The sequence below is a fragment of the Jaculus jaculus genome, chromosome X, assembly GCF_020740685.1.
Source record: "Jaculus jaculus isolate mJacJac1 chromosome X, mJacJac1.mat.Y.cur, whole genome shotgun sequence".
Classification (NCBI taxonomy): Eukaryota; Metazoa; Chordata; class Mammalia; order Rodentia; family Dipodidae; genus Jaculus; species Jaculus jaculus.
The window spans coordinates 62079265-62107045 of NC_059125.1; the positions used below are offsets into that span (position 1 = coordinate 62079265).

General features: G+C 40.8%; 1 pseudogene; it reads right to left on the reverse strand.

Moving 5' to 3' along the window:
• Positions 1–6304: 6304 nt before the first annotated feature.
• Positions 6305–18001, reverse strand: LOC101602019 (annotated as a pseudogene).
• Positions 18002–27781: the final 9780 nt, after the last annotated feature.

A 27781-nucleotide genomic window follows, 5' to 3' on the forward strand; every position in this document is an offset into this window, starting at 1 on the left:
TGCACTTTCCAAATTGCCATCAGCTGGGAATTAAGCATTCAAAACACATGAATTCAAGAGGGACACCTAATTCAAACCAACACACGTAAATAAATAAAATTTAATTGTTTAAGATGAGGACAAAACTAGAATGTTAGATTATGGTATAAAAAGGAATATAAAATGGATATAACTAAGTTAGCTGTAGGTTACTAAAATTCCTAAGGTCAAAATTCAATTCCCTGAAGTAAAATTGGTACCTTATTCTCCTTTACAATAATAAGGTTTCCTTGGGCTAGAGGGATGGCTTAGAGGTTAAGGCATGTAGCTACAAAGCCAAAGGACCCAGGTTCTATTCCCTAGGACCCACGTAAGCCAGATGCACAAGGTGCACATGTATCTGGAGTTTGCAGTGGCTAGACATTCTCTCTGTCTCCCTTCTCTCTCTCTCTCTCTCTCTCTCTGCTTACAAATAAATACAATAAAAAAATTTAAAATAACAATAAGGCTTCCTTAAATATTTATCTAATCTTAGTAACATTTACAATAAACAATGGCTTAGAGAACAATGGTTTTGTGTCTTGTCCTTGTATTGTATGAACCACTTAAAACCTTTTGATTGGCTAGGTATTATGGCACATGCCTTTAATTCCAGCACTGGGGAGGCAGAGGTAGGAGGATCACCATGAGTTTGAGGCCACCCTGAGACTACATAGTGAATTACAGGTCTGCCTGGGCTAGAGTGAGACTCTACCTCAAACAAAAAAAAAAAAAGCATGAGGACCTGAGTTTAGATCCCCATCATCTATGCAAAAGTGGCATGTTTCTGCTATCAAATGCTATGGAGGCAGAAACAAAGTATTCTTGATGGTTTTTAACTAGCTAATCTAGCCAAAAGTTGGGGGGGCTCTTCAGGTTCAGTGAGAGACCCTGTCTCAAAAAAATAAAGCAGCGAGTTATTGAGGCAGATACTCAATGTTAACCTCTGGGTTCCACATATGTACATATATGCCACACACAAACATGTACACCTACACACCCAGAAACACACATACATACCACACACATATATACAAACAAAAAGGAGAATTATTTCTTCTTAGGGTATTCCTACTAAATTACATAATAATCATAAAACTTGTATCAGTAAACAAATATTTATATGTATATTTGGCTTATGGTACAAAATTTTTATTGTGTGTATGATTGTTTTTCTTATTTATTTATTTATTTATTTATTTATTTATGAGACAGAGAGAGAATGGATTGCCAGGGTATCTAGCCACTCTAAACAAACTACAGACGTATGCACCACCATGTGTATCTGGCTTACATAGGTCCATAGGCTTAACAGGCATGTGCCTCAACTGCTAAACCATCTCTCCAGCCCATGTGTAGGATTTTTTTTTTCATTTCACTCTATTTGGGGGGGGTTGGTATCTTTTTTTTTTAATTTTTATTAACATTTTCCATGATTATAAAAAAATATCACATGGAAATTCCCTCCATCCCCCCCGACACTTTCCCCTTTGAAATTCCATTCTCCATCATATTACCTCCCCATCTCAATCATTGTACTTACATATATATAATATCAACCTATTAAGTACCCTCCTCCCTTCCTTTCTCTTCCCTTTATATCTCCTTTTCCATGTGTGGGATTTTTAATCATCTTGTTTGGTTGTGAAATAGATGGCTCTAGTTGCCAATTGTCTAAAGTGTTAGTTTTCTTTAGTCAACTCCAACTAGTTCTTCTAAATCTAAGATGTATCCCTTCTTGAAAGAAATTAATTAAACCCTTATAAAATATGGACTGCTTATCCTATAAAAATAAAGTAAAATCTATATGAGCCATCTCTATTAAAGGGATACATTACACACTCTTATATGGAACTTTAATACATACTAACTAAAATTTCAAAATTGGTTATAGTCTTTCCACAGTGAGCTCCAGGAAGATGAACAAACTAGGAGTGAGAGGTAAAAACAAATTGATTTCAACAATTGAAGAAAAAAAAGATATTGCATCAAAGACTTCCTGCAGTCTGACGGGAAAACACTCTACCTCCTGTGCTATAAAACGTCAGGAGACAAACTCTTAAATTACTTTTTCTCACCTCAAACTTGTGCCAGCTTCTTCTGAGAACACATCTACATAGACTTCAAAAAAAGCTGGGTGACACTCATCTTCAGCTATCAACAGTTGTGTATCCCAAGTAACTGAATTCAAAATCCCTCTAAGAATATTTCTGACTCTCATTTCTCTCTATCCCCCAACACTCACTCTTTATATTTCTCAAGTCCTTTTATATTTAGGTATTTTAAAAATTGCCTAAAGTATTTAGAATTTTCTTTGGTATATTTGTAAGTGATAAAAATTAATGCTTATTTTGGTTTTAATGAAGCAACAAATGGGAATTATGTCCTTGCATTAATCATGCTTTTGTTATAAGTGTTTGTAAAAATATGTTTATTATTTGTTTGCAAAGAGAGAGACAGACACAGACAGACAAAGAGAATGGGAATGCCAGGGCCTCCAGCTGCTGCGAATGAACTCCAGATGTATGTGCATCTGGCTTTATGTGGGTCCTGGGGAATTGAACTTGCTTTAACTGCTAAGCCATCTCTCCAGCCCTATAAATGTTTTCTTACTCAGACCTCCTACCAGCAAGGCCAAAGGACCCAGGTACAATTCCCTAGTACCCACATAGGCCAGATGCACAAGGTGACACTTGTCTCTGGAGTTTGTTTGCAGTGGCTAGAGGCCCTGCTATGCGTATGCTCTCTCTGCCTCTTCTTCTTCTTCTTCTTCTTCTTCTTCTTCTTCTTCTTCTTCTTCTTCTTCTTCTTCTTCTTCTCTCTCTCTCTCTCTCTCTCTCTCTCTCTCTCTCTCTCTCTCTTTCTCTCCTCTTAAATGAGTAAGTACATAAATAAATAATTTTTGAAGGTAAAAATAAGAATTCGAGATTTATTTTACTGTCTTTGTAAAATAGTTCTCACTTTATTGAGCAAAATTTGGATACAAATTCTAGTTTTTAAATTAACAAGGACTTATTTAATTAACAAAGACTTATTTAATTCTTCTAACAACTCAACTCTGATACCACAGGGCATTGAGATATCAAGCTGGAACTGAGATGGAAGCCAACTCCCTGCTGGATAACTCTCATAGTGCTGGAAAGCACTGTGAATAACTGGGGACTACTGGTCATCTGCTGTGTAAAAATTTTAAAAAAAAAGTAGTGAATCCTGCAAGTGGCAAAATCAACCAACCAGGCAAGATGTACACACCTGTGTAATAATGGCATGTAGGTTATGGGGCTAATCAACTGCTCTCTGATTAGATATGAGGCCTGTTCAGTGGGAGGGAATTCATGCCCAGTACTGACAACCAAGTCAACCCTATGGCTTGGAAGTTCATAGATCTAGACAGAATCTTCCACTGTTCCTTGACTAAAAGGAGAGATTATACTTGTCAAAGGTGTTCTAAAAGTCTATGCTTATCCCCATTGATCCATGCTGCTCTCATTCTTTGCTACAGAATCTGCTTTTTACAGATGGCAGTGAATACTGGGGAGACCCATTCCCATCAAAATGACAGGAACAGAAAACTTAGTGCCTTGAACAGCATGAATCATCTCTATCACAACCAACAGGGCCCAGAAAATACTACAGAGGAAGTGGCAGATTACATATGAGTGCTGCTTTCACTGCTAGACTGAGAATCTCCTCCAGGGAGATGTCAGGAGACACTGAGAAGACTCAAAACTCATCAAAGCAGAAAATGAGAGGGTGCTAAGAGCTCAAGTGAATATTGGAGAAAGGGGAGCTGAAACAATGGAAGAGCCTCAGGGTAGTAAGTATACTCTGAGGCATTGACCCGACCCATAGAGACTGACTGGTACATTCATGACCCCACAGTGATTATCAATGATAACCCCACTGAGGCGGGCCCTCAATGGAATGAGAGGTAAGGGAAAGGAGAACATAAGAGCATAACCCGATGAGAATATGATCAAGATGCAATTTGTATATATATATTAAAGTTCTCCATTAAAAAGAAAGTAATGGAGAGACAAACAAAAGAAAACAGGGAAGACTATGATCAAAATATATTATGGGCTGGACATGGTGGCACATGCCTTTAATCCCAGCACTTGGGAGGCAGAGGTAGGAGGCCTGGATATCCATGACCTCACAAAACCTACACAAGACTATCATAATAGGAGGAAAAGATGATGACATCAAAATAAAAGAGAGACTGATTGAGAGGGGGAGGGGATATGATGGCAAGTGGAATTTCAAAGGGGAAAATCGGAGGAGGGAGGGAATTACCATGGAATATTGTCTACAATTATGGAAGTTGTCAATAAAAAATGAAATAAATAATACCTAATTTGGGCAAAATTATTCTTTGGAGGTGAATATTGCTCAGAAGCTACAGATTGTTATTAGAAAAATCTCAGTGCCATGGGTGGGATACCTTTCAGCCCATTGTTGGTCATGGAGGCCCCTGATGACCCCAAAACATTATAGGCCATTGCCAAGGCTCCTGATTGCCCACCAGGACTAGATGGTAAGGTCCCATTGCTGAATACTCCACATGCTTGGACAGCAGGTCACTGAGAAATCAAGCTGGAGCTGAGCTGGAAGCCAACTCCCTGTTGACTAGTTGTTATGATACTGGAAAGAGCTACGCAGTCTGTTGGGGGAGAAAAGTCAAGGTTGTTAATTAGCAGTGGGCAATGCAAGCCTTAATACTGGCCATCCAGGCAAAATGTACCAACTAGTGGAATGGTGGCATGTTTGTTATAGGAGAAACCTTAGGCCAGGCCTATTGTGCAGCAGAGGAAAATACTATAAAGAAGTTTCAGCAGTTGATGTACTTACCTGCAAAGCCTAGCAAAGCAAGTTCAATTCTCCAGTACCCACTTAAAACCAGATGTAGTAAGTGGTCCATGCAATCTGGAGTTCATTTGTGGTGGCAGGAAGACCTGGCACACACATATTCACTCTCTGTGTCTGCCGTTTTCTCCCCCCGCCCCTCTCTCGTTTATTTATTTGAGAGCGACAGACACAGAGAGAAAGAGTCAGATAGAGAGAGAGAGAGAGAGAATGGGTGCACCAGGGCCTCCAGCCGCTGCAAACGAACTCCAGATGCATGCGCCCCCTTGTGCATCTGGCTAAAGTGGGTCCTGGGGAATTGAGCCTCGAACCGGGGTCCTTAGGCTTCATAGGCAAGCACTTAACCGCTAAGCCATCTCTCCAGCTCTCTGTCTCTCTCTTAAATAAATAAATATTCTTAGTATTTTTAATTTTATTTTTTTAATTGACTAATTTATTTTTTTGAGAGAGAGGGAAGGAGGGAGAGAATGGGCACTCCAGGACCTCCAGCCTCTATAAACAAACTCCTATACTTCTTAGCAATAAGTAAAGGGCAATCCATTACATGGACAAGAAGAGATATAATAAATACGCTCATTCATTCATTCTTCTGCTTACTGTGTGCCAGATGGTGTCCAGCCTCATGAAGTCCAAGAAACACATTTTCCTCACACTTTTCAGAATTCAGGCCTCTATCTGGCCTCTTTTCAGAAAAGTACATTCTCTCTGAAGGATGGCAATGATGTTCTAGCCAACTCCCGAAGCTCAACCCATTTTAGGCAATAGACAATAGGTTAATCAAATATTTGTACAAAATAGGGAGGATTTTGCATAAGTGTATGGCTGACGGTTGGGTAAGTGTATGACTGAAGAAGTGCCCTTGGAAGGAAAGAAGCACCAGGAAACACTTGGTGATGATAAGATATCTAAGGAAGTAGGTTTCTATCATAATAGGTCTGTCTGATAGATTGGGGTGGGGACAGGGAGAACAGGGACTAAATGACTGAGATTACCTCCCCCTTTCCCTCATCTCATAAAAAGCTCAACATCAATTCCATGGCCAGCATGTCCAAGTGAGTAACGCCTCGTAATGCTCTGAATCTGTGAACTCCTTTTTACCCAAACCCAAGTATTTGTGTTTGGGGTAGAGAGGTTTCCAACCTCTTCCTAACTTGTAGCCTTGGACTCTACCACATTGGCTCTACCTTTGCTCCATCTCATACTCCTGGAGCCTCCTCCTAATCCTAGAAATCTTTTGTCTCCCTATTCTCTCTTCTTTCCTACTCTCTCAATATCCCTTGCTCTTCCTGGTCTTCTGGCCATAATTATATGTGTGTGTGTGTGTGTGTGTGTGTGTGTGTATTTATAAGACAGAAAGAACTCAAAGGACCAGGGCCTCTTGCTGCTGCAAACAAACTCCAGACACAAGTGCCACTTTTTTTTTTTTAGTCATTCCCAGATTTATTGAAAATATTACAGAATAGCAGAAAACATTCAAACAGCTCCGCGTGGTGTTTTGAAATTCATCCCCACTGTAGGCTGAGTGATCTGCAGGTTGAAGAGACTGCCAAAGTCCAAAAGCTTCAGCATTTCCTTAGTGTCTGGATCCACCTCAATGATCTCCTGATCCAAGGCTGAGACCTCAGGAACATAGTTATCTCTCCTCTCTCTTCTTCCTGTAGCTTGAGGGAGATTCCTCTCACAGGACCTCCCTGAATCCGCTTCATCAGATGCGTGACATAGCCTGCTATCTTGTTGCGGAGCTTCTTTTTGGGAATGATGGCGATCTCCTCGCACACGCACTTGTTGGTGTGGAAGTCATTGCCCAGGCGCATGTAGTACTTCTCGATGATGACCCGGCCGCTTTCTTCATGGTCTTCGTGCGCACGCGGCCCGTGTTAGTGGGTCCTAGGAAAAGAGGAAACAGGAAGCACAAGAGAGGCCTCACAAGTGCCACTTTTATGCATCTGGATTAATGTGGGTTCTGGGAAATTGAACCTGGGTCACCAGGCTTTAAAAGCAAATGCCTTTAACCCCTGAGCAGTATTTCCAGTCCCAGTCATAGGGTTTTAAGAAGACTAGTTCCAGAGCTGGGAAGATGGTTTAGTGGTTAAGGTGCTTGCCTGTGAAGCTTAAGGACCTAGGTTCAATTCCCAAGAATCCACATAGGCCAGTTGCATATGGTGGCACATGCATCTGGAGTTCATTTGCAGTGGTTAAGGCCCTGGAACATCCATTCTCTCTCTCTCTCTCATAAATAAATAAATAAACAAATAAATAAAATTTAATTTAAAAGACCAGTCAGTTCTGACGGGAAGGTAAGATAGCCTGGTGCAAATGAGATGGCAAAAAGGATAGGTAGGTACCTTCTTCAAGGTCTTGGGGACTTGAGGTTGGGGGCTTCAGAAGAATTTATTTAGACATGACTAAAACTACATAGGAAGTAACTCCTCAATAGCTTTCTATTTGCAGTCTATCTTTGTGACTTCATGGACACTGTGTAACCCATTGATCAGTGAATCCAAAAAGGTAAAGAACCTGGGGAGAAGGAAATGAGCACCCTGAAGTAAAGCTCAGGAAGGACCATGCAAAGAAGAAGGTGAATTGAATGGGAAGAATCATTTGAAGGATCAATATCTGTTTAGTAAATTTTTTCTGACCAGTGAACCATCTCTCTTTCTCTCTATAGATGACATAGTCCTGGTTGACCCCAGATTTCATGAAAGGTCAAAAGAGTAAGTGAAAATCTATTGATTTTTTGTAAGTTTGGTAGGGCCTCAACAGGGAATTCCAGTGCAATGTTGTCTTTTTTTTTTTTTTTTTTTCCTGAGGTAGGGTCTCACTCTGGCTCAGGCTGACCTGGAATTCACTATGTATTCTCGGGGTGGCCTCGAACTCATGGTGATCCTCCTACCTCTGCCTCCCAAGTGCTGGGATTAAAGGTGCGCACCACCATGCCCAGCCTTTTTTTTTTTTTTTTTTTGGTTGTTAAAAGAACAGTGGAAGGGACATGGGGGAAGAAGGCAGGAGAGTGGGATGGGAGGGGACAATGATCAAAATATATTATATACATATATAAAACTGTGAAAAATGTTATTAAGAATAAACCTACACTGGAAAAACCTTGAAATGAAGTTCAGATTAAAAACTTTTAGAGGACTGGGGAGATTGCTCAGCAGTTAAAGGCACTTGCTTGCAAACCCTGCTGGCCTGGGTTCGATTCCCCAGTACCCACATAAAGGCAGATACATAAAGTGACACATGCATCTGGATTTTGCTTGCAGTGGCAAAAGGCTATGGCACGCTGATTCTCCCTCTCTCTCTCTCTCTCTCTCTCTCTCCCCTCCACACAAATAAAAATAAATTTAAATTTTTCAAAGAAAAACCTTTACATACCCAAAGTTTAAAAACATTGTAATGCTCCTTACCCAAACAACATTAAAAAATAAGCATATTTCTAAAGCATAAATAAAATTGTATTCTTCAAAATCACACAAAACTACAAAAGTTGGGGCTAGAGAGATTGCTCAGTGGTTAAGGCACTTGTCTGCAATGCCTAACAACCCAGATTCGATTCCCCAGTACCCATGTAAAGCCATATTCACAAAGTGTTGCATGCATCTGGAGTTCACTTGCAGTGGACTGAAGCCTTTGTTCTCTCTCTCTCTCTCTCTCTCCCACTCTCTCTCTCTCTCTCTCTCTCTCTCTCTCTCTCTGTGTGTGTGTGTGTGTGTGTGTGTGTGTCTTTCTCTTCCCTCCCTTCCTCCCTCTCCTTGAAACTAATAAATAAAATATTTTTTAAACTACAAAACTAACAAGTATGCTGAAATTCAAATAGCTTCTGTTGAACCTTTCCTTTAAAAAAAAAAAAAAGAAGCAAAGTAACCACAGGAAGTAATAGCAAGAGATATTACACTGGCAGCGGGGCTACAGGTCAAGATCACACTGAAACTTTTTTTCCAATGCCTTTTTTTCCCTTTTAATTCTCACTATGGATTAACCCTGCTGTGTTCCAGCTAGACTGAAATGAGGTAATGAATACTAGTTCAGATATAACCCTTAGCTTACTGAGTAACAACATAGCCTTAATCTCTCAAAGTAGGCCATCTATCTGCTTCTAAATATTTGAGGGACTTTGCATACTAGCCATAAATTAACCAACTTACTTATGATTCCCAAGTATTCTATACTTCTAAAATGTAAATGATTTTTCATTTCTTACAAAATATTTAGAATTATCTATGGAAAGAAATCATTGGTTTAGAAATATTATTGTTACTGGGCATGATGGTTTATGCCTGTACTTCCAACACTCAGGAGGCAGAAGCAGGAGGATCGCTCCAAGTTTGTGGTTGGCCTGGTCTACATAGTGAATTTCAGGTTTGGCTAGGCTACATAGTGAGACCCTGTCTCGAAAACAAAACAAAAAAAAAAGTGTTAAGCCAGAAATAAGAGGCATTTTCCTTGTATTTGAATATTATTTTATGTCTTCTTAATAGAGTAAAATTATCAAAAGAAATATTCTTGGGCTGGGGAAATGGCTTTATGGTTAAAGACACTTGCTTGCAGAGCCTGATGATTTGGGCTCAATTCCTCAGTACTCATGTAAAAGCAGATGAACAAAGTAGTGCATGCATCCAGAGTTAATTTGCAGTGACAATAGGCCCTTGTCCTCTCTCCCTCCTCCTCTCTTTCTCTTTGAAAATAAATTTTAAAAAATTTTGTAAAAGATTCTTAAGGCCAGGTTTGGTAGAGAGATACTAAAACAAATTTCTTCTGGGGGACAGGTTTATGAGTTGGGGGGTGTTATGCCATGGATGAGCATTATGGGATTCTGAAGCCAGAGGAAGGATTCGGTTCGGAGGAACAAAGTAAGATGACCTTACTTATAGGTTTTCAGGGGAGGGAGAAAGTTCCAAGGTGACCCAACTTAAGTGCTAGAAGCCACAGAGGCACTGAATAGAACTGGGAGATGTCAGAAAGACACTAGATAGGACCCAAGGCCACAATTCAAGTGGACTTTTGGCCCCTGGAAATAGGGAGCTGGTCTTCCTTTCCTGCTTGGCTTTGGGCCCTGGGCAGCAGTGGGGAGGGGGTGGCCTGCTTATCATTGTATTCACAGCAGTGGCAGCCAAGAGGATTTTAGCTTGTGAGTCTGCCCCCCCCCACACACACACACACTGCTTTAGGTGTGCATTGCTACCTTCCTTCAGAGCAGCAGCATCTATGTTCTCACAAATAGGGTTTTAGATTATTATTCACTTAAATTATACACACTTCTGAAAAGAAAGTTATAGCTTATGTTATGAAGGTCATAGGTGCAATGTCTTTTCTAAGTGATTTTCTATTGAGGTTTATTTGTTATGGTAAAATAGCTCATTCAATGCCATTCAGTAATAAAAGCCAGTGATAGGACAAAATATGTGTGGGTGTGAACAGATTATTGTTTAACAACCTATATAGGAATTTTTGCTGTCATTTCTTACAAGTGCATGTGAATCTACAGTGGTAACAAAATAAAAACAAAGGGTTGATTTCAAAAGGGAAATGAGAAGTTTCAAGTACCTAAGGTAATCTTGTGTCCAGTTATAGAAACAATACAATTTGGGATGCATTCACATCCAGTATTAACAGCAGTTACTAGACTATGTACTACAATAGAGTTTTCAGTTACTTTTTTTTTTTTTTTTTTTTTTGAGGTAGGGTCTCACTATATCCCAGACTGACCTGGAACTCACTCTGTAGTTCCAGGCTGGCCTCAAACTCACACCTCTGCCTCCCAAGTGCTGGGATTAAAGGTGTGTACCACCATGCCTGGTGAGTTCTTTTCTTGATTATATTTTCTGATATTCATAAACTTATACATATATAATTTAAATAACAAAAACAAAAATTAAAAATTTAGAGTAGATACTGCCTTTAAAAAGAAAACAAAAACAACCTGCCAGACCTGGTGATTGCCGGCCCATAATCCCAGCTACTTGGGAGGCTGACCCAAGAATATTTATCATATATTCAAGGCCTGCCTGGGTTATGGAGTAAGTTCAAGTACAGCCTGAACAACTTAATAAGACCCTGTCTCAATATAAAATGTAAACAAAACTGCTAGTCAAGAAATGGGCTAATGAAATGAACAAAGAGTTCTCAAAAGAAGAAAACACAAATGACCAATTTTTTTTAAATTTGCATTTCCCTTAGCCATTAGAGAAATGCAAATTAAAACCACTTTGAGATTCCATCTCATTCCAGTCAAAATGGCTAGCATCAAGAAAACAAATGACAACAAATGCTGGTGAAGATGTAGGGAAAGGGGACCCATTTATTCATTATTGGTGGGAGTGTAAACTTCTGTATTCACTATGTAAATCAGTGTGGAGGTTTCTCAAACAGCTAAATATAACTATCATATGATTCAGCTATACCACTTTTGTATATATGTTCAAAGCACTCTACGCCTTAATGCAAAGATATTTGCACATCCATGTTCATTGATAGTCTATTCACAACAGCAAGGAAATGGAATTGATCTAGATGCCCATCAACTAATGACTAGATATTAGGTTGTAAATAAAAATGAAATCATGAGATTTGCAGGAAAATGGATGGAACTAGGAAAATGTTATTGAGGTCATCTATGCTCAGAAAGACAAAAATCCATGCTGTTTCATACGGCTGTCCTAACTTTTAATATTTGTATATATGTAAATAAGGGAATTGAAAAGTAGATAGGAGATATGATACTAGACATGAGACTACAAGAGGGAAACAAGACATGATGAGAAAAACAGAAGGCTATGGTGGGGGAGGCTGCAAGAGAAGGAAAGGGGAAAAGTAGGGGAAGGGAGAAAAAACAAATTTTATTTGAAAAGTACATTAATGAAACCTAATTTTTTGTATTTTAATATAAACAATAAAAAATAATAAAAAGACGACTGGAGATGTAGTTCAGTGGTAGAGCCCTTGCCTAGCACATGTGACTCCTTAGATTCTTTTCCCAGTACCTTTAAAAAGAAAAAAAAAATAAATAAAAGCTATTTCCTATCAGGAGACAAAGGATGGTTCTAAACTGCCAGAAATCCAATTTGAGCTTCAGCAGGAGCTTAGCATGTCCTCTGCTGCTTCTGCTGCCTTCCTTAGGCACTCATAACTAGGTGTGCCAAGAACAATTTATCTGTTTAACAGCCTCACATCAAGGACCTTCTCTGCCTCACCCCTCCTAACCTTTTTCTGTCTTATTTCTCATCCCTTTCATTTCCTCCCTCCTCCTGCATTCTTCTGGCCACTTTTTTAAACTTTTTATTTATTTATTTTTGCCTGTTTACTTGTTTATTGATTGTGGTGCTGGGGGTTAAACCTACAGCCTCCTGCTTAAAAGCTCAGCTTGCCAAAGTGAGCCAAGCTCTCAGCCCTGTAAGATAATGATTTGTAAAGTATTTTATTTATTTATTTAGAGAAAGAGACACGGAGAGATAGACAATGGGTGCGCTAGGGCATCTAGCTACTGCAAATGAACTCCAGATGCAGGGGCCAACTTGTGCATCTGGTGGTGCTGGGGAATCAAAATACATGAGACATTTCACATTCAAACCACATATTTCTCGGCCATTGCTTAACTTTCTCCCCTTAAGGATAGCTGTGAAATCTAATAAATAGACTTAAGGCTCCCATTATACTCCTATTTTTAAATTATTAAATTAGTATTAATATTAATATAATTAATATATATAATATATATTAATATATAATTATTAAATTATTTTTAATTTTTTAATTGAATTTTACATATAGCAGGTTATACTCTTTTATCCCCTCACCCTGGCTTCTGTTACTCTGGGGGCCCTCCTCATTGGGATTACAGTATTCACTGTGGGGTCATGAAAACCTCAGTCAGTCTTTGTGGGATAGTGGGGCACCATGCCTCAGGATATTTGTACCCACTCTGGTTCTTACAATCTTTCCATACCCTTTTCCATAATTTTCCCTTGGGTATGGCAGGCATGTTGGTAGTCTGATTTATTGTTGAGCTCTCTGTAGCCTCTGGATTTCTGCTTTGATAGGTCTTTATTGATCACCATGTCTGTCTCGAACTGGTTGTCAGGCTAATGGTAACAGTAGTACTCATGTCACCACGTCCTCTGAAATTTCTCCTAGGCCCTGGCATCTGTGGTAGAAGTGGCACATCTTGTGGTGGGCAGTCACCTATCTTTATGTGCTATAGATGGATCTTGTTTCTCCTCCATTTTCTTTGTCATCTGTAAAATAAAGCAGATTCTCCAACCACGAGTGAGAGCAGCTTGGGATAAAGGGGGTATGAAAGTTATTTGAGAGATTTTTTTTGGTGTGCAAGCCCACTCTTCTTCTCAAGAGAGCAGTGGGGGTTTCTTTCTGAAGTGTGAGTTTCTTGACCATGGGATTCTGACTTTGTTTCTAATATCAGATATGAGTTCTCTCCCACTGAGCAGGACTCATATCCAGTCAGGGAATAGTCAGTCACCAGCAGAGGCTGCATGCCACTATTGCACAAGTGTGTGCTCCTTGTTTAGCTGGTTGATTTCATAGTCTGCAGGGTCCCCTGCTTATTCATGCTATTGGTGACCACTGTCCTCCAGCAGCTCCCATAGGGCTCTCCAGCACTATGAGGGCTATATAGGTGAGATGTAGTTCCCCTTTCAGTTCCAACATGGTATTTCAATGTCCTGTGACCACAATCTGTGGTATCTTTGAAGGACCCAAAAACTAAATGACACCATGACAGGCTTCAGTAGAGTGTTGCCCTGGTTAGGCCTAAGTTACAAGTTTCAGCTTAAACAAAGAAACTAAGGGGCAGCTGCCCCGCCCCCTATCCAGGACACCTGAGACTTGTCCCTCCTACCTCCCTGTCTCGGCCAATTAAGAAATTTGTCCCTGGCTGGAGACATGGCTTAGTGGTTAAGCGCTTGCTTGTGAAGCCTGAGGACCCTGGTTCAAGGCTCGATTCCCCATGACCCAGGTTAGCGAGATGCACAAGGGGCGCATACGTCTGGAGTTCGTTTGCAGTGGCTGGAAGCCCTGGTGCCCCATTCTCTCTCTGTCTGTCTGCCTCTTTCTGTCTGCTGCATCACTTTCAAATAAATAAATAAAAATAAACAAAATTAACATTTAAAAAAAAAGAAATTTGTCCCGCCTACCTCCCTGTCTTGGCCAATCGAAATACATACAAATGTTATTGCTGCTTGTTGCTTAGTTACCTAGCACCCGCCTGCCAACCTTGCAGCCAATGTCCTAAGAAATCAACCAATCATGTACCCATTCCCTACTTCTTTGTTCAAATCCCTATAAAAAACCTGCCCCCCTGCTACTCGGGGCTCTTGTATGGATCCACTGCATTGGTGAAGTCAAGAGACCAAGCTTAAGCCCGAAAATAAAGCTCCTTGCTCTTGCATACATGTTTGGTTCTCCTTGGTGGTCACTGGGGGTGCCGAGCACTGGGCAGAACAATCTTCAGCAATGGAGTCATGCCTTTTAGGTCTGGGAGGTAATTCAGTGCTTTGGCAATGTCCTCCATTGTTTTGGGGATCTCATGGATATCCCAAGAGCTCATTGTGGAGGCAACCCAATTCTGGCTTTACCAAGTATCAGGGATGTACTTCTATTTTTGGCAGACGTAATAACAGACCCAGAGAATTTGAGCAATTTTTACAAGTCTAAGTGATTTGTACAGGTCCTATTCAAGCCCAGGTATCCTGACCATAAATCTTTTTTTAACCAATTTATTTATTTTTAATTTTTTAATCATTGATAACTTCCATAATTACAGACAATAAACCATGATACTTCTCTCCCCCTTACTTTCCCCATTACAACTCCACTTTCCATCATATCTCCTCCCTCTCAATCAGTCTCTCTTTTGTTGTAATGTCATCATTTTTCCTATTATACTGATCTTGTGGCGGTAGTGCCAGGAACTGGGAGGTCATGGACATCCAGGCCATTTTGTGTCTGGAAGAGTGTATTGTAAGGAGTCCTATCCTTCTTTTGGCTCTTACATTTTTCCCACCATCTATCCTGCAATGGACCCTGAGCCTTTGAAGGTGTGATAAAAATGTTTCAGTGCTAAGCACTACTCTGTTACTTCTCAGCAGAGTCATCCTAGAGGTCACCATCATCTGAAAAGCAAAGCTTCTCTAACCAAAACTGAGAGTAGTATTAATATATGGGTATGGACATTAAGAAAAGTACTTACAGCTGGGCGTGATGATGCATGCCTTTAATCCCAGCACTTGGGAGGCAAAGGTAAGAGGATCACGGTGAGTTCCAGACCACTCTGAGGCTACATAGTGAAATCTAGGTCAGCCCGGACTAGAGTGAGACCCTACCTCAAAAAACAAAACAACAAAAAAAGCACTTACTGGGAAGCTTGGTGAGCATAATATATGTATTTATCCAGACACCATCAGGTGTTTCACCCCTAGGGCTCATGACTTCCCCCCATCATAGGTTTTCAGTGTCAGGCATGCATTCCCTCCTGTGGAGCAGGCCACAGTCCAAATAGAGAGCAGTTGGTTTCCCTCATAACAGACATGCCACTATTGCACCTGTTGGCTCACTTGATCTGGCTAGCTAAATTTAAGGCTGGCAGTGTCTACCATTGAGTGTCTCCACTGGTGATTTCTTTCTCTCCCATGGAACTGCATACAGTGTAGCTTTCGGTCTACATGGAGGAGGTTTTCAGCTCAGCTCCAGCAGGATTTCTCAGTGACCCTTCAGCCCAAGCATGTGGAGTCTTTAGCAATAGGGTCTTACCATCTATTCCTGGTGAGAAAACAAGAGACTTGGCAATGGCCTGTAATGTTTTGGGGGCATCAGAGACATCCCTGGCCAACAACTCACTGGATGGTATCACATCCCTAGCACTGAAGTTTTTCAAGTAGCAATCTATGGCTTATGGGTGTATCACTGTACAATAAAGTAGGATTCCATATGACTTATTCATACCCTCTTAGATTTCGATTAACCCTCCAGACCCTAAATCTTATTGTTTCTATTGTCAATTGTTAACTGTTTTAGGCATAGAAAATTATGTAATCAATATCTTGTATCTATTACCTATTTTTGAAAAGAATTACAGAAACTGAAGGTCCCTATATCCTTCTCTGATCCCATCTCTTCCTGTCTACCTCGTCTTTCTCCTTTTCCCTACCCAGGTAACTGCTACCCAAATTTGGTTTTATTCTTCCCATGATGTTTCTGTACTTCTGCTCAATATTTACATATCTGTGATCAACTCTGATATTGTTCTACATGGTTTTAAGTTTTATATAAATGGAAAAACATTGTGTATATACTTCTAGAGCTAGCTTTTTTCACTCAGTAGTTTTTAAGATTTAACCATGTTAATATATTTCTTAGTACATTTAGTGGTATTATACCAAAATACCTGAGACTGGGTAATGTATAAAAAGGAGAAAATTTGGGCTGGAGAGATGGTTTAGTGGTTAAGACACTTACTTGCAAAGCCAAATGACCCAGGTTCAGTTCCCCAGGACCCACATAAGCCAGATGCAAAAGGTGGCACATGTATCTGGAGTTCGTTTGCAGTAGCAGGAGGCCCTGGCTTGCCCATTATCTCTTTCTCACTCATTCTGTCTCTTTGCCTGTCTCTCAAATAAATAAAAATTTAAAAAGAGAGAAAATTTATTTTCTCACTAATCTGTTGCCTGGGTATCCAACATAAAGTCACTATCAGGTTCAGTTGTCTAGTAAGGACTGCTCTCTGCTTCCAAAATGGTGCCTTGTTGCTTGGTCCTTCAGAAGGGAAGACCACTATATCCTCACACGGTAGAAGGTGGTGAAAAAGAGTTGAATGCTGGAAGATGCACTTATGACCTAATTATCTTTGTTTTCTTTTTCTTTTTCTGTTTTTGCTTCCATTTTTTAAGGCAGGGTCTCACTCTAGCCCAAGATAACCTGGAACTCCCTCTGTAGCCCCGGTTAGACTTGAACTCATGGCACTCTTTCTACCTCAGCCTCCCCAGTGCTGGAATTAAAGGTGTGAACCACCATTCCTGGCCTAACTCAATTATTTCTTAAACCTGTTATTTAACATATATGTTTTATTTATGTGCAAGGGGAGAGAAAGAGGAAGTGTAAATAGGCATTTCAGGGCCTCTTCCCACTGCTAATAAACTCCAGATGCATGTATCTTTCTGTGCACTTAGCACAGGCTTTGCAAGCAAGCACCTTTGAACACTGAGCCATCTCTCCAGCTCTAAAACATAATCTTGAAACCACCATATGACTATTAAGTTTCAACATCTGAATTTTGGATGGGTCTTGCTGAAACAAAAGCATTACATGAAGTTGTAGCTTGTTTATTTTAACCTCAGTTTTGTATTCCATCATCTGAATACTTCAAAAATTTATTGCCCATTTTTCTGTTGATAGATATTTTGATGAGTTCCCATTTTATGTTCTGAGAATCACTGGTTCAATGGATGTTTGCATCTTGTAAATGTGAGGAAGAGTTACTCTAAGGGAATAGAGTTCTTAAGATATGAGCAGGTTTAATTTGACTGTATGGTACCAAACAGTTTTCCCAAGTGATTCCATTAAAGCATATTCCTGCCAGGAGTTAATATCAACTCCAACTGCCTTGCCAACATCTTGTGCACTTAGTGTTGTTGTCAGCCTTTAATTGTTTTGACAATATAATGCCAAAGTTCCAAAAGCAACCAATGTTATCCTATTGTGGTTTTAATTTGAATTTACCGAATTAACTACTATGACTATATAAGCCAGTGGTCATCCCGTTTTTAGCCTCTGTTAACAATCTGTTCACATTGTTTGCATACTTTTATGTTTTTTTTCACTGATTTGTAAAAGTTCTTATGTATTCCAGATGCTAAACGTTTGTTTGTTATATGTGCTGCAAATATTTTATCCCTGAATTTCCTTTTATCTTTGTTTATAAATAAAGACATGTAAAATTTTACTATGGCCAGATATAGTACTTTTTTTTTCCCTCTTATGCCATACTATTTCAATTAAACTATGTTGCCTGTATGTATCTTCCTAAGACCTATTTAAGATCTTTCCCCAGTGTTTTGACATCTTTTCCTGTTTTGTTTATATATTGACATGTACTTTTTGCCATGGCCATGATGACTTGGATATGATTGGTGTGACATTTTGTAAAGATCTGTATGTACAGATCAAGCAAGTGGTTGCAGCTGAACTCACCAGCACCAAGGGGCCTCTCAGTCTCACGGGAGGAATTACTGCCCAAGCTGGAGGACAATGCCTACTCCTTTATCTTGTAACTGTTGACCCCAAGTCTTGGTCAAAGTTTCCGGAGAAGATCAAAAGATAAAGCTAAAGAAGATGTCTGGGCATGTTGGCACATACCTATAATTCCAGCACTCTGGAGGCAGAGGTAGGAGGATCTCTGTGAGTTTGAGGCCAGCCTAATAGTACATAGTAAATTCCAGGTTAGCCTAGGCTAGAGTGAGACTCTAGTGCAAAAACAAACAAATAAAAAGCTAAAGAAAGAGAACAAAGGAGAAATGTTTCATATTTCACTGACCTCCTTTTGGTTCCCCAGATGATTACCAACCTGCTTTAATGGTGACACTGTAGCCTAGTCCTAAAGATTTAGGAAAGGTAAGTTCTAAGCTTTGAGAAAGAGGGTGTGCTAGTTAGCTTTCTGCCAATGAGATAATTAACTTAAAAGAAGGGAAGGCATTTTTCAGCTTATGGTTCACTCTAATGGTTTCATGGCTTAGATGTTTTGGAAGTGTGAAAAGACTTTATATCATGGTGGGAGTGACAGAAGAAATCTATTGACCTTATAGTGGCCAGGAAGCAGAAAGAATGCTAGGAAGATCATGCCTCCAATAACTTAATTTCCCTCATTCCTCTTAAGAGGTAGGGTCTTACTCTGGCCCAGGCTGACCTAGAATTTACTATGTAGTCTCAGGGTGGCCTGGAACTCACTGTGATCCTCCTACCTCTGCCTCCCAAGTGCTGGGATTAAAGGCGTACACCACCACACATGGCTGAGGGTTCAACTCTTAAATGTTCTACCACTTCCAAATAGAACCATAGACTGAGACCAAGCTTTTAACACATGGGCCTTGAAGGACATCCCAGATCCAAACTATATCAAATACATAGATATGTAGTAATAAGGGAGAACAACAAAGAGACAAGAGGTCAAGACTGGAGAAATGAACAGCCAAGGGATGAGGTCAGACATTTTCATATAGGCCCACAAGGAAGGGAGGACTACCATCAGAAATGAGCTCTCTTTGACCTTGTCCCCTTTACAGCCCTGCATGGTTGACTTTGAAGTGAAGAGTCTCTGTGCTGAAAATATGGAGGAAAACAATCCACAAGCAATATTCTTCGGTTTTCTCCACCAGGAACAAAAGAAAAAAACAACACACTTCTTCCTCTGGGAACATAAGCATCCCTACTCCAAACTACCACAGAACCATTGCCACCAACTTGGATACGCTGTTAGGAGTCCCCTATGGCTCTTTTTCTTCACTTTAGGAAGTAGTCAGCAAACATTTATACAAAGGCAAAGTCAAAAATATTTACTTTGGGGCTGGAGAGATGGCTTAAGGGCTAGGCGCTTGCCTGTGAAGCCTGAGGACCCCGGTTTGAGGCTCAATTTCCCAGGACCCACGTTATCCAGATGCACAAGGGGACCCATGCCATCTGGAGTTTGTTTGCAGTGGCCAGAGGCCCTGGCGCACCCATTCTCTCTCTTTATCTGCCTCTTTCTCTGTCTGTCGCTCTCAACTAAATAAATAAAAATAAACAAAAAATTAAAAGAAAAATATTTACTTTTTGTGGGCCATAAACTCTTGGTTCAGCTACTGACTTCCATTGTAGAGCCATGGCAGTCACAGATCCTATAGAAATTAAAATATGTGCTTGAGCACCAACAAAATGTCCTTCATTGACATTGAAATTTGAATTTTATATAATATTGTGTCATGAAATGAGGTTTTTTGGTTTATTCTGGTTATTTACAAATATAGTCAGCATTTTCAGCTTGTAGACCATATAAAAACAGGTATTAGGCCAGTAGGCCATAATTCACAATCCTGTCATCTAGATAATCTACATTGATGGTCTGATAGTGGCCTTCTCCTACTCCCATCCCCAAGCATGGGCAGAGATATGTAAATGACATAGGCTGATCTGAATTTCCAAAATGAGATGTTCTAGTTAACATTTTGTCCTCTACTCAGTGACTGTGTATGGTCGGCTGTACAGAAAATACAGTTTGCTCCCCTGGAGCCAGGACTTGGCCCCTGGGCCCAAACCATCCAGTTTCCTTTTGTCAGCTCAGACTCTGCAACTTTAGTCCTCAAGGACAGGAAGGTTAGTGACCTGTCTCCTACCTGAGAACTCCTCTGATACCTTTTCTTTAGTGATTTCCTACTTGGGTAGGCAGAGATGAGAGCTAGTTCAACAACAGTTTTAAAAGAACATAAATCCTATGCCCTGGCCTGGGTATCCTCCCTCAAACATTGTCATAGGCCTCTCCTGCTTCAGGTTCATTATCTTCAGAACCCATTTCTGCATGCCTCTATCAACAACTCTACCAACAAGGTTATCAAAAGAATCAAGAGGGCTGGAGAGATAGCTTAGTGGTTAAGTGCTTGCCTGTGAAGCCTAAGGACCCCGGTTCGAGGCTTGGTTCCCCAGGTCCCACGTTAGCCAGATGCACAAGGGGGCGCACGCGTCTGGAGTTCGTTTGCAGAGGCTGGAAGCCCTGGCGCGCCCATTCTCTCTCTCTCTCCCTCTATCTGTCTTTCTCTCTGTGTCTGTCGCTCTCAAATAAATAAATTAAAAAATATTTAAAAAAAGAATCAAGAATTCAGGTTAGTTAGTTATTTCCCTGTCTTTAATTCCCAAACCATAGCTCACTTTCTAAAACTCAGTCCTACTTCTTACCCATCTACATTTATCTCAGTATTTCCTACAATCCAGGCCTATCAAAATATATATTCACATCCATGCCTATGGATAAAATCATCTCAGAGAGTAATGATCTTGGGTATTGAAGATGAATTATCAATTATAGTAATGTTCTTTTCATGACTTTTTCAGGTGACCAGATCATAGATGTTGTCCTGCATTCACTAAACAAGTACGCTAAGACTGTGTTCATTCAGGAGTTCATGTGAGGTGGTGTTCAGGTTAGAGCAAGAGTTAAGAGGTAGGATTGTAAGAAGACCAAGAGGAAAGAAGGGGATTTGGAAAAAAAAAAAAAAGAAGTGGGTGGGAGGATCTGTATTTGAGAAAGATCAAGGTGTGTTGAAGTATAGAAAGAGAGGGACCCTCAGGTGAACTGAAGAAGGGGACACAATTTATTCACAGGAGGCCAATTACAATGCCAGGACAGGGCAAAGGCATAATGATTTCCCAGCAAAGCTAATTCCTCCCAGTCTTCATAGTTACACATATATGTTATTTTTCTTTAGATACTTCACTAGGTTCTTGAGATTATACAAGATACTCTTTGAAGTGAACACACACTTAGGTGGCAAGCTGAGTCTGTCTTCATCTTGCTCTCTTTCTTTCTTATCAAATATTTGATTTATTTATTTGAGAGAGAATAAGAATGAATATGGGCAGGGCCAGGGCCTCCTGCCACTGCAAATTCCAAATGCATGTGTCACTTTGTATCTGGCTTTATGTGGGTACTGGGGAATCAAAGTTGTCCATCAGGCTTTACAAGCAAGCACCTTTAACTGCTGAGTCATCTGTCCAGACCTTCTTGTATTCTTTGAAAGAGAGATAGTAATTGCTAACTGCAGCTTCTCCCAGAACTTTGCAGTAACTCTACTCCTGGCTGCTGAGAACAGGGCCGGGCCCTGGTGGCAAACTGAAGCATGAAGATACCAATTTGGCCTCTAGCACAATGTAAGCTAAAATGTAACTTCTGACTTCCACTTCCTTCCCCTAATTCATCCCATACATGACACAGCTCTGAGAGACCATCTTGGTCAAGATTCCCTATCTTTCTTTTTTTTTGAGGCAAGTCCAACAGACTGGCCTTTTTTATGTGAGGAGACGGGGAGAGAGAGAGTGAGAATTGGCATGCCAGGGTGTCCAGCCACTGCAATCAAAGTCCAGATGCGTGTGCCCCCTTGTGTGCATGTGTGACCTTGCGTGTTTGTGTTATTGTGTGTCGTGAGACCTGGAGAGTTGAACATGAGTCCTTAGGCTTTACAGGCAAGTGCCTTAACTGATAAGCCATCTCTCCAGCCCTTTTTCAAGAAATATTTTTATTTATTTATTTATTTGCAAGCAGAGAGAGATAGAAGAGAGACAGAGAAAATGGCTATGCCAGGGCCTTCAGCTGCTGCAAATGAACTCCAGATGCATGTGCCACTTTGTGCATCTGGCTTTATGTGGATACTGGGGAATCAAAACTGGGTTGCTAGGCTTTGCAGACAAGCAACTTAACCAGTGAGCTATCTCTGTAGCCCAAGATTCCCTATCTTTTAAAATGTCCTTCTGCCCATGTTCAGAACCCTCCCAGACCTTACAGCTAGCTGCAAACTAAATAAATATGCATGTGACCAATGGTAAGCTTTGGTCATGAGCAGCAAGAAAAGAAAGTGTAGAGAGCAGAAAATCCTTATGTTTTATAATATTTTACAGTTAAAACTGGGTGTGGTGATGCATGCCTGTAATCCCAGCACTCCAGGCTCAGGCCTGAGACAGTAGGCTGATTTTTTCAAGGCAAGGCTCAGCTAAACAGCAAGACCCTGTCTCCAAAAGAAAACAAGTCACCATTCATATTATCTTTGTAAGAATCTCATTAGATTGGGCAGATGCTCTTTTTGGAACCCTTACCTGGACAACTCTTCATATTTCATTTTATAATTAAGACTCCACGACTCAAAGAGAAGGGGCTTGCTCAAGTTTATATAACTAACAAAAGTGTATAGGATTCTATTACATGTCATCTGTCTATAAATGCTATGAATTCTACAGTAGCTACTCTCCAGAATAGACTGAAATGGAGCAGAAGGTCAGGAGATGAGAAGTAGAGGAAAAGGATGATGAAAATTGAGTCAGTTGATACAATTATGTAATGACATACACTTGGTCTTATGTTGTCAGAGGCCCTGTGTTGGGTGCCAATCCCCACCAAAAGCCATCTGCCCATAATCTGGCAATCACAAATCCCCTCACCAATGCTGCCTATGCCTTATCAATCAAGTAGCTACAGACTGTTACTGCCAAAAATAGTCTTCGAAATCAACCAAAGAGCATTATTTTACAGGGGGTCAGCATCCCAGAGCCATGAAGAGACTATCCCACCCTACAACTTTCAATGCCTCATGTTTCAATCAGCATTTTTTTTTTTTTTTGGTTTTTTGAGGTAGGGTTTCACTAGCCCAGGCTGACCTGGAATTCACTATGCAGTCTCAGGGTGGCCTCGAACTCAAGGTGATCCTCCTACCTCTGTCTCCCGTATGCTGGGATTAAAGGCATGTACCACCACACCCGCCTCAATCAGCAATTTTTTAATTGAGCACTTGTTAAATGCTCATTACTATAATAAGTAATGGGGCATACAAAGAAATTTGAGACAGTCTCTGCTTTCAGACAAAGCATGGCCTAGATGAGGAACAAAGAGGAATGTAAATGCAATCTAACAGTTAAATGTTAGTGCATGTGGTTCATATTCTAAATCTAACAGAAGTTGAAAGAAACTAATAGCCAGGTGTGGTGTCACACGGCTTTAATCCCAGCACTTGGGAGGCAGAGGTAGGAGGATTGCCATGAGTTCGAGGCCAGCCTGGGACTACATAGTGAGTTCCAGATCAGCCTGGGCCAGAGTGAGACTCTACCTCAAAAAACAAACAAAAAAGGCCAATTACTGGCAAGAGCTTCTCAGAGCAGACAGAATGAGCTATATCTTGAAAAATGTTTATGATCTGGATACCAACAGGGGAAGAAAGGAGCATTCCAGACTGGAAACAGCACAAGAAAAGGCTGGAGAGTGGGAATCCAGAAGGCATTTCAGAGAGAACAGAGGGAAGATGAGTCTGTCTAAGCTATATACTAGAGGTTACAGCAGAAAAAAGATTAGAGAAAAGAAATGAGGCCAGATTTTTCTGGGTCTTGAAAGTCAAGCAGAGTATTATATTAAGGTAGGCACTTGGACAGAGGGTGTGGTGCTTTGAATCAGATGTCCTCCATAAACTCATGTGTTCTGAATGCTTAGTCCTCAGTTGAATGCAACATGGAGAGGTGGAGCCTTGTTGGAGGTATGTCACTGTGAGCGAGTCTTGAAGTTTGTTAGCCATCAGGTTGCCAGTGTGAATTTGGCTCACTCTACTGTTTCTACTTGCTGTAGAAGAGGTGATGCCCATCCTCTGTTCATGCCTTGTGTCCCCCTTCCATCATGAAGCCCCCCTTTGAGATTATAAACCAAAATAAAAACTTTCCTCCAATCAGCTATTTTTGGTTGGGTACTTTGTCCTAGCAACTACACCAGAGGGTCACATGGTTAAGCTGAGTTTTAAGAAGAAAAATGTGGTCTCAGTGGGTAGGAGAGATTATCCCCTAGGCGATCTTCTGAGAGAAGACATAGGCAATAATAGGGTGTGGTGATGGGAGTGCAAAGGAAGGAACTGGGGGGACTGAATTATCCCCCACACCTAACACACTACTACTGCTACTACTACAACAGCTTCTAGCCTTCTATTTGCAATAAACAAAGTGATCCTGGTGTCCTACAAAAGTTAGAGTCAACCTGACTCTGCCCTATCGTGGGTAAGTGAGGGGTTGGAGTTGGTCTAGGCAGGGGCTCAGGAACAACTTCTCCCTTGTTTTTCTCCAGTTAAGTTCCACAGGTTGTGAGTTCAATATGTAAACTTCTCTCCAAAAACCCATTCTGTTACTAAATTGGCCTTATAATTAATACCTCATCCTCCAGCAAAACTGAGCTGTTCTTCGCCCATTTTCAGGTGCTAATTTTGGGTCTCTTCTTTTTCAAAATATTCTTATTTATTTATTTGAAGGATCAAGAGAGTGGGCATGCCAGGGCCTCTAGCTGCTGCAAACAAACTCCAGATGGCTTTATGTGGGTACTGGGTAATCAAACTTGGGTTGTTAGGTTTTGCAGACAAGACCCTCAACTACTGAGACATCTCTCCAGCCTTAATTTTGGGTTTTTATCCACAGAATGTTAGGAGGACTGCTATTCAGGTGAGAGACTGCAGTGAGGACTGGTGCAAGGAGAAGAGAATAAAGGGATAAGGAGACCAAAAGAGTGATTAAGAAGAGTCTGAGGGTATTCTAGGCCTGCAAACTGAGGAAAGGCTCAGGGATGGGGCTTGTAGGGACATTAGTAACTCCATCTTGGGATCCCTTCAGTAATGTTGGAGAGAGCTGCTCCTGATCTATCCAAAGCACTCTTATGATGAGTGACCATGGGGAATTCCCAGGAATCATCCTTCTGAGGGCTGAAGAACAAATAATTCTTGGAGAGTAGCAGTTTGGGTAGAGATGGAATAGCAATAAATGGTTGAATGTTTAGATTTTCAGAGAACATGTCTGGGAGGGGAAGGCCTGGAAAGGAAGGGGAAAGAGTAAAGTTTTCAGAGAAATTAAGTGTTCCTTTATCAGCTTCAGTTCTGCTTTCCCTCCCTGTCCATGCTTGTCACAGTGGCTACTAGGCGAGTGAATATGAGGCCTGAAAGCCCCATCTCTTCCTTTCACTGCACCATTTAATGCTGGAGATGATTAAAAACTAAAAACGTTACTTCAGGCCTGGAGAGATGGCTTAGCTGTCAAGGCGATTGCCTGCAAAGCCAAAGGACCCAGGTTCAACTCCCCAGGACCCACGTAAGCCAGATGCACAAGGGGGCGCATGCATCTGGAGTTCGTTTGCAGTGGCTGGAGGACCTGGCTCACCCATTCTCTCTCTCAAATAGAAAAATAAAATAAATCAAATAATATATTTTAAAAAGTTACTCCAGGAGTTGTATGTATATTCATACATATACATATACATATATGACAAAATTAAAATGCTACCCTAGGGGCTGGAGAAATGGTTTAGTGTTTAAGTGTTTGCCTGTGAAGCCAAAGGACCCAGGCTCGATTCCCCAGGACCCACGTAAGCCAGATGCACAAGGGGGTGCACACATCTGGAGTTAGTTTTCAGTCAGTGTCTGGAGGCCTTAGTGTGCCATTCTCTGTCTCTCTTTCTCTTTGCCTATTTCTCTCTCTCAAATAAATTAAAATTAAATAATGCTACCTTAAAACATTGCTTTCAATAGTTGCGCAGTGAAAATATATGGTATAGCTTCATATCAAAGCTCAGAACTTTTCCTGATCCCTTTTCCCTTTCTGCATCCCTGTGCTCAACTTGCTGCATTTAGAATATTTTTTCTACCCCAATCCCATCCATTTTTAATATTTTTTTTTGAGGTAGGGTCTCGCTCTAGCCCAGGCTGACCTGGAATTCACTATGTAGCCTCAGGGTGGCCTCAAACTCATGGCGATCCTTCTACCTCAGTTTCCCAAGTGCTGACATTAAAGGCGTGTGCCACCACACCTGGCTTCATTTTCTTTTTTTTTTTCCTTTTCCTCTCTGCTTCCTTGTGCTTTTTCTTTCATTTTTAGATCTTCTCCCTACATTCCACCCTTTATTTTCCTTCCAGAAATCCTGTGGGGTCTTTGTTTTGGGAGATTTGAGAGAAACCAAAAGGAACAAGCCATTGTAGTCAACTGGTGAAGGTGGGGTAATGGAGACTACCACAAGAGGACTCAACGTCCCAGCTAAGGAACACAGAAGGGATTCCATCTCTGGCAGCAGGAAAACAGAAAGGACACAGTCATTGAGGAGTATGATAAGGTGAACTTGAATGTTGTGGGTATTAGAGGGGCTTGAGGGATAACTCTGATAACTGTCTGGAAACACCCAATGTAACTGTCATAAATACCAGGCTCACTGCAAAATCCAGGTTTGTATTCTGAGGTGGAATTGGATAGGAGACTGTCTCTAGGGAAGCTTGTTCCTTCTCACTGGGTATTTTTTGTGTTGGAGAAAGGGTTCTTAGAGACTGTAAGTGGGAAGAAGGGCAATGGTTGGTCTACTTATCCTTATGGGGAGACTGGCTCCATCAATGCAATCTGAAAATTGAGCCCAACACCAAGGAGTTTTACTATCCAGTTTTGTCCCTTTCCTTGGCAGACTATCATACAATTCAAAATGATCTATTAAGTGCTGGGAAATTGAGCCAGGACAAACTCCTTAAGGGTCATCCTCTACTTCTGGTTCTAAGACTGCCTGGTATTGAGGGTAGAAGAGGAGAGATTCAGAGTATCTGACTCTTTTTATTTTGCAGGAAACCATCTTTATTGACTTTCCTAAGGCCAGGAACTTGGAGAACCAAATAATGAGTGTTAAGCATCATTAACCTCCAGGCCTACTCATCACAGCAGTACAGCACTTGTCCACATATCTGTGAATTAAGGAAGGGATAAAAAACTGAAGCCTCCACAAATCACCAAGCCCTTTGATGTTTCTGGTCCCCTCTGCCTTTATCTAATCTCAGTAAATAATAGATGAAATTCAAGAGGCCTTGAAATCCTTTTCATAAGATCAACTGGACCTGCCCTAGGATATATGCCACTTGGTTTGAGATTATAGCAGCTACTTTTCAGGGATTCAGTATAACTCTTTTTATTTTACCTTTGGTAGGTTCTAGCTGCACTACCTTTTCCTATTGTCTTCCTAAGTACTTAGTTTATGCAGGCTCAGCTGCAACTTTGGAACACAGGTGGCCAGGAGTGCTTTTGCAGTTTAACTCTTATCTACATTTGTGATTCAACTATTGTCAGTAATATAAATGAATGTCATGGAGTGTTTTCTTTGAAATGGGGATTATGA